Raw genomic sequence first — 7,921 nt, 5'->3', positions numbered from 1 at the left:
AGCAGTAACTCTGGAGAGTTGTTAGCATCTGACTCCCTGACAGAGCTGTTCTATTATCACCATGCTTCAGCTGATACTTTTGGGTTTTCTAGGTAGGCCATCATATCATCTTTCATCAGTGGCTATTTTATTTCCCTCTTTCAGTAACCACAATTATTATTGACTTTTCTTGCCTGATAGCACATTCTAGAACTTACAGAGCATTGATAATTAACAGAGGTGATCACAGCATCATTGACTCGTCCCTGACTTTGATGAGACCACTTGTAACACATCACTATTCAGTGTGATTTTGGCCCTTGGCTTGAAATAGATGTTTTTAAAGAGTTTTTAGCAGGAAGATGTTCAGTTCTATCCAATGAAGTGGGCGACAGAGGATGAGATGGTCAGGTGGCATCACAGACTCAATGGACGTGAGTTTGAGCAAACTCCAGGAGATAGTGAAGGACAGGGAAGCCTGGGGTGCTGTAGTTCATGGTGGAGTAGATTGTAGGAGGCCATGATTCTCCTGCCCTGGCCTGTAACTGCCCCGTTTGCCACACTGCATTGCAACATTTCCTGTTAAGAGGCATAGCATATTTCTGCAGCTTCTGGGCTGGCCTTGTGAGTTGGCTTGACCAACAGAAAGAGGCAAAGTGACAAGCTTCACAGGGAGAGAGCTTTGCTCACTGGCCACTTCCTGTGAACAAGCCCAGGCCAGCCTGCTGGAGGACAAGACTCCCATCATCACCCCTGCCAACAGCCAGCTTGTCCATCCTGAACCATGGCTACCCTTGAGCAGCCAAGCTCAGCTGACCCACCAGCTGACTGTAGATGCAGGACTGTCCCCACTGGAGGTCGAGCACACATCTGGCCCCAATCAGCTCCTCGACCCACAGCCTGATGAGAGATAATGGGTGGCTGTTTGCAGCCACTAAGTTCTGGGTGGTTCACTGTGCAACAGTAGATAATCACACAATGGCTGTTCTCTTTTGGCCTGCTGAACATGAACTGATGTTTACTGTTGTGTCTTGGAAATCATAGAATGAGCCTGTATGTGCAATTGGGTCCAATTTCTTGACATGCTGCTGAGTTGCCAAAAACTCAGCAAATGTGACCAGGCACTCTTTATCAGAATTGGCTGAGACTTTATAAAATCGAAGGCTCATTGTGTCTTATTGCTTCAAAAAATGCTGCTACTGGGATTTCCCTGATGCTCCAGTGGCTAAGACCCCACGCGCCCAATGCAGAGGGCCTGGGTTTGACCCCTGCTCAGGGAATTAGATCCCACGGGCCACGACTAAAGATCCCACGTGCTGTGACTAAAAGATCCAGCATGATGCAGCTAAGACCCAGCATGGGCAAATAAATAAGTGTTTAGACACTGGTGCTGGAGTCAACTCATGGGAGAGGATGGGGTGTGGTCCCTGGGTTGCCCAGGATACTGGGTTCTGGGTGTGGGATGCTTAGACGACAATGAGTGTGATCTCCAGAGTGAGGATACGGTGGCCAACACCCAGAGGTCTTAGGCCCCATAAACACAGCCAGCTGAGGCCACTTTCTGACTGGGGAGGTGGGAGGGGGGCTAGGGACAGTTGATACCATCCCGTAGTTGGTCACAAAGTCTAAGCTGAAAGAAGCTCCCAGAATACTGCTGTCCCTGGGGTTTTGCTGTGGTGGTTTTAAATTGTGTCCTCAAGTTTGGGGGAATTCCTCTGCTCAGAAAGGAACCCAATCTCCCTCCCCTTAAGTATGGACCGAGCCTAGTGACTCACTTCTAATGAATAGCATAAGGTAGAAATGACAGCATGGAACTACTGAAAAGAGGGCGTCAGAGGCATGTCAGACTCTCCCTCACTCTCTTGGACTTCCTGCCCTGGGTGAAGCCAGCCCCCATGTTCTGAGGACGCTCAAGCAGCCTGAGGAGAGGTCCATGTGGTGAGGAGCTGAGGCTCCACCAACAGCCCTGTGAGTGTGCCGTCTTGCAGGCTGACCTTCCAGCCCCAGAACCACCTTCAGATACCTGCAGCCCTACATGACATCTTGACGATAACCCCATGAGGGACTCCCAAGCCAGAATCGCACAGCTAAGCCATTTCTGAATTTCTGACCCCACCGAAAGAACCTGAGATAATAAATACACAGTATTTTAAGCCACTAGGTTCTGAGGTTGTTTGTTACACAGTGCAAGCTAACTAATATACTTCTTATGGTGGCTCTGGGTGGTGAGTTCATCCATGTCAACTTGTTCTCTTTCATGGACTTAAGGTTCTGGCACAGTTGTCTCTGCTCTAAGATCCCACTAGCATAGACCTCTTAGTTTACTGGATACCCTCCTTAAAATGTATGCCAACTCTTTGCTTGATAAAGAGTGAGTTTGGGTTTCTGAGACTGGTGTTGTTCCTGAGAAGCAGGTCTCTGACCAAGGCTTTTCTATGGACCTCTGCAGGAGGAGACCCCAGAAGCTGCCTGACATCTATCCTATAGGGTTTGGTGGCAAGCTCAACACAGGATACCCCGTGTAGACAGAAGCCTTGTCACGGATAATTCCATGGTGGGATTATGTGGTTGGCGAGAATGCCGAGGTAGCTTGAAGCAGGGGTGGGTTCCAGTACTGCCCTCTCCTGAGGTCGTAAAACCATCTTGTGGGAGCTTCACACACGTGCCAGAGACAGGCACACACGACACCTTTTTGGTAATGAAGCACTTGCACGTGGCCAGCACCGAGGAGCCCCCTTCCTGACCCCCAAGGGGAAACCACTAGCCCAATTCTTGTCTGCTCACAACGCTTCACTCACCCGGTCCACTCTGTCCCCCTGGACACCAAACTTGCCTCCAAACCCCCAGACAGAGTCAACCTGCAAGCAGTGCTTGGAGAGCTTTGACTGATACTCGTGGCCGACAGCTGACTGGAACAGGGGCAAAAGTGAAGCATCAGACACCCACCAGCATTGCCACACTGGACGGCCCCCCAACCCCGCCCGACCCTGAGGCAGCCTGCACTTCTGCTCAGTGTGGGTGTTGCAAACAAAATCACTCAACGTGGAAGCCGGCCCAGAGGGAGGTAACTCCAGGGGGCATCGCAACGCCAGGGCCCCCCAGTCAGGTGTTCCTGAACCCTTTCCACACCAGGCTCCCCGAAAGTCTCCCAAGGACCCCAGCCATAGGGGGCCTTCTGAGGTGCCTGGGCTTGAAGAAATAGGAGGCCAGCCCCCAACCAGAACCACAGAGCCAGCAGCCTGCCAACGACTCCTAAGCCCACTTCCAGGAGGACTGCTGTCAGTGATCACCCTCTTCAGGTGGGACACTGTCAAAGCACGTGACCCAGGAATCAGGGCACACACTGGAACACAGATGGCAGGCTTCAGGCACACGGCACGGTCAGTGTCAACACCGGCCACACATCCAGCCCGCCCAGCTGTGCAGTGGGGCCTGCCAGCGCCTCGTCACCCCCCAGTCAGGGAAGGGGGTCTGGTGACCTCTCAAGGCCACACGCTGACTGAGCAGTCCACCCCGAGCTTTCTGCTGTGTGGTCAGGAAGCCATGGCCCGTCGCCCACATCCAGCACCGAGCTTCTTTGTAAATAAAGCTTTCTGGAACATGCAGATGTTTCAGGACATCTGTTCATTTACAGAAAATCTATGCCTAACTTTGTGTCAAGACAATACATCTAGTTCAGGAGCCGCTTGGGACCCTGTGGCGGCCAGGAAGCTAAAAATACTCACACCCTGAACTCTGAGCGGCCCCGTGCTGCCCTAGTCGCCCAGGCCCGACCCTGAGAGGAAGGCACCAGGCTCCCTCGGTAGAATGGAGAGTGGTCGTGGACCTCTTTGTGGACACTGAGGACACAGGACAGATGACTGACGCATGACCCGATGCCGGGGGAGGAGGCGGCTCGTCCAAAGCCTAGTTCCTACTCAGGGAGTCACCCCCGCCTTGGCTCCCTCCTCCAATAACGCGAGGGGCCTGCCTGCGCACTACCAACTCCTCTCCCACTTGTCTATCTGGAACTTCAGCGGCAGCTTAGGGTCCAACCCCCACCGGGTCACCACCACCTCTGACAACCCTGCAGGCAGCTCAGGGCGCGTGTTCTTCTACAGCCGAGGAGCAAAGTGGGTTTTACTTTCCACTCTGGAGCTGTTCCTTTCTCTCCCTCTCAGGCTGGATCCGATGCCCACAGTTAATAGCCAATCCAAAGCACCGTGACCTCCAAAAACCTGTGGCAGAGACCACCCATCTGCAGCTTCAGGGGTCACACCCAGAAAACATCAACAAGGGAACACGGAGGCAGCAGCATGCCCAAAGGATCCCCCAGCGTGACTCTTCATCACTAAGAAGTCAGAGAACTGTTCCAAACTGTGGCCAGAGTGAAAGCTCAGCGATTCTCCCAACTTTCTGATCAAAACAGCTTTCTCCCCTAGACTGGCCTTGGTCCTGCACTGACGAGACTCTGTTTCTTCTTAGACAGTCAGCACCAGGCAGAGCACTGCAGGAAGCAGGGAGGACACTCTGGTCGTGGGGGCGCCCCTCTCTCAAGCAGCTGCTGGCCTACGAATGTGACAAGCCCTGCCATTCCGGCTGAGTCCGATCTGGGCACAAGGGGGACGGGGCGGAATTACAGAGGAAGCCGACCCCAGCTGATACCTCAAAAGAGTAAAGGCAGACCTCTCAAGTTACCCAGCCTGGGAAACGCGCACCCGCTTCACTGCAGACGCGGCACACCTGCTCCGGTTTACTGTCCTCTCTACAGGGCAGACACAGCCCCCAGCTGACTCAGCCCGGGAAGCCCAGTAATAGCCACCTGGGAAGCTTAAATAGACCCAGGAAATGAAAAATGTCTCCATAAAATCAAGATCCATGACCACTGAACAAACTCTGTGTTAGACAACATATGTAAGACACAGTATGGAGAAGAAAAAGACTTCTGAAGTAAAAAATGGCAAGGGAGAATAAGAAAGCTGTTATATTAACAGAATCGTCTGGTCAGAATACAAGCAGTCTACACAACGAAACTAAAATAGAAGGTAATGCATGGTTGGATGACATCATCAACTCGATGGGCATGAGTCTGAGGAAACTTCAGGAGATACTGAAGGACAGAGAAGCCTGGTGTGCTGCAGGATGTGGGGTCACCAAGAGTTGCCCATGGCTGAGCCACTGAACAACAGCAACAACAATACATGCTTTTGTCAAGTGAGTAGGGGCAATAACAGCTGTTGTGTGTGTGTATGTTGTGTGTGCACATATGTGTGTGTGTTAGTTGCTCAGTCGTGTTCAACTCTTTGTGACCCCATGGACTGTAGCCCACCAAGCTCCTCTGCCCATGAGACTTCCTAGACAAGAATACTGGAGTGGTAGCATATACTTGTATGAGTCATACAGGTATGTGTATTGTCTATTGGGTAAATTCTTAGAAGTGAAATTGTTGTGTCAGTGGGTTAGAGAATTTTATACGTTTGCTCAGATAATGACAAAGCCCTCACAAAAAGGCTGGACCATTTTAACTCACACTAAGAGTAAACATTCAGAAAACTAAGATCATGGCATCCAGTCCCATCACTTCACGGCAAATAGATGGGGAAACAGTGAAAGATTTATTTTTTTTGGACTCCAAAATCACTGCAGATGGTGATGCAGCCATGAAAATTAAAAGACGCTTACTCCTTGGAAGGAAAGTTATGACCAAACTAGACAGCATATTAAAAAGCAGAGACAGTACTTTGTCCACAAAGGTCCATCTAGTTAAGGCCATGGTTTTTCCAGTAGTCTTGTATGGATGTGAGAGTTGGACTGTAAAGAAAGCTGAGCACTGAAGAATTGATGCTTTTAAACTGTGGTGTTGGAGAAGACTCTTGAGATCCCTTGGACTGCAAGGAGATCCAACCAGTCCATCCTAAAGGAGATCAGTCCTGAGTGTTCATTGGAAGGACTGATGCTGAAGCTGAAACTCCAATACTTCGGCCACCTGATGCAAAGAGCGGACTCATTTGAAAAGACCCTGATGCTGGGAAAGACTGAACGCAGGAGGAGAAGGGATGACAGAGGACGAGATGGTTGGATGGCATCACTGACTCAATGGACATGAGTTCGAGTAAACTCTGGGAGTTGGTGATGGACAGAGAAGCCTGGTGTGCTGCAGTTCATCGGGTCGCAAAGAGTTGGACACGAGTGAGCAACTGAACTGACTGAAGAGTAAACGAGTTTCCTTGTTCCCCAATACCCTCGCCACATTGAACTGAAATTCTTTACTACTCTAAGTGGTAAAAATGGGGTGCCACAGTATTGTGGTTTTAATTTCCATTCCCATCACAGGAAAGGTTCTTGTGTCTTTCCTTTCCATGTACAATGTGGGCTTGCCAAGGTGTCTGGATATGAAGAGCTTGTTGTTTTAGTCACTAACTCATGTCCAACTCTTTGTGACCCCGTGGACTGTAGCCCACCAGGCTCCTCTGTCCATGGGATTTCCCAGTCATGAATACTGGAATGGGTTGCCATTTCCTCCTCCAGGGGATCTTCCCTACCCAGGGATCAAACCCAGGTTCCCCTGCATCTGAGCCACCAGGGACGCTCAATTCCATCCATAACTCCACCTTAGTTTGCCTTCAGTGGTGTTGTCCACACCAAGGGAGATATCTGATAGCTTCCACATCTCTCATTCCTTCCTTTTTCACCACAGTCCATATGGGACTCACAGCATGCTTAAGAAGAAATATAAATGTTGCACAGACAGGGCCAAGAAGTCAGAGGCCGTATCTATAAATCTGTCAAATTAAAGGCTAGATCTTGGGTCTAAAAAAAGGCAAGTGCTATTGTGTCCACATAACTGGAGGGAGAAGATTAGACTTTCACATAACCTGTCAAAACCCTGTGGGTCTCCAATGGAAAACCCCAGGTATTATAAAAAGATTATTTTTTCTATGCGTCTACCACTTCTAAGTTGATCCAAAACAGCAGGTATGATGGGTATTGTAATTTTTTTCACTGATCTATATCCTTGCACAAACAATTCTTTTCAACTTGTCCCTTTAACCAAAGCAAAAGTTCTTGGGCTTTTCCCTCCTTATGTGCATCTCCACTCTGCCACAGGGAATTAATTCCAGCTGTCTCTTTAAAACATTGATCGAGTTTTCCTTTGTGAACAAGTCTGTTCGTATTATTACCTTTCCCAAGAAAGAAAAAGACAATTGGTTGCTTTGTATGATACATATGCTTATATTGCCCCTGAAAGAATTTTCCAGTGACTAAACATACTTTTCCATTATTTTAGAATCTTGACCAGGCTGTTGGTTTTTTCACCAGAATAAAAGGGAAGCCAGGAAATCAGTTTTGTAATATTGACAAGTCATTCCTACTTATTATAAGACTTCTCGAAGCCGATCTCAAAGTTTTGGTAAGATATTCCAAGAAAACTTATCTGCTTTTGAAACTTCTAGGCTTCTCCAATACGGCTCTGCTTGAAGTGGCAAACTAAGCTGTGGTCCAAATTCTCTGTTCTGTAAATCCTCTGAGGGACCAAATATATCTTCATATTCTTAAAACACTGAGCCATGTTTCTCTGAGTCTTGGCCTCTTCATTTTGCTTAATATTGTTCCTGGGTTTTAGAAAGACAAGGTAATCATCATTAAAAAAAAAAAAATCAAAGGGCTTTTTCAAAGAGTTTATCCAGTAGTGAGACAAAAAGCTTTTCCTGTTAAATCGAGAATAAGACCAGGATGCCCTGGTTTACTGCTTCTATTCAATATCTTATTGGCAATTCTATGCACTTTATTTTGGCTATTATTACATCAGCTCCACCTCAGATCATCAGGCATTAGATCCTGGAGGTTGGGGACCCCTGCTCTAGGGGGTGTTCCCTCTGTTGTTGGGGGTGGACTATGTAGGCGGTGTCATAGGCCTGGTTGCTAGGGCCTACCTTGTGTGGAGGCTGCCAGCTCTTCATTA

This window comes from Ovis aries, chromosome 18, assembly GCF_016772045.2.
Source record: "Ovis aries strain OAR_USU_Benz2616 breed Rambouillet chromosome 18, ARS-UI_Ramb_v3.0, whole genome shotgun sequence".
NCBI classification, from domain to species: domain Eukaryota; kingdom Metazoa; phylum Chordata; class Mammalia; order Artiodactyla; family Bovidae; genus Ovis; species Ovis aries.
This window is presented reverse-complemented; position numbering follows the sequence as displayed.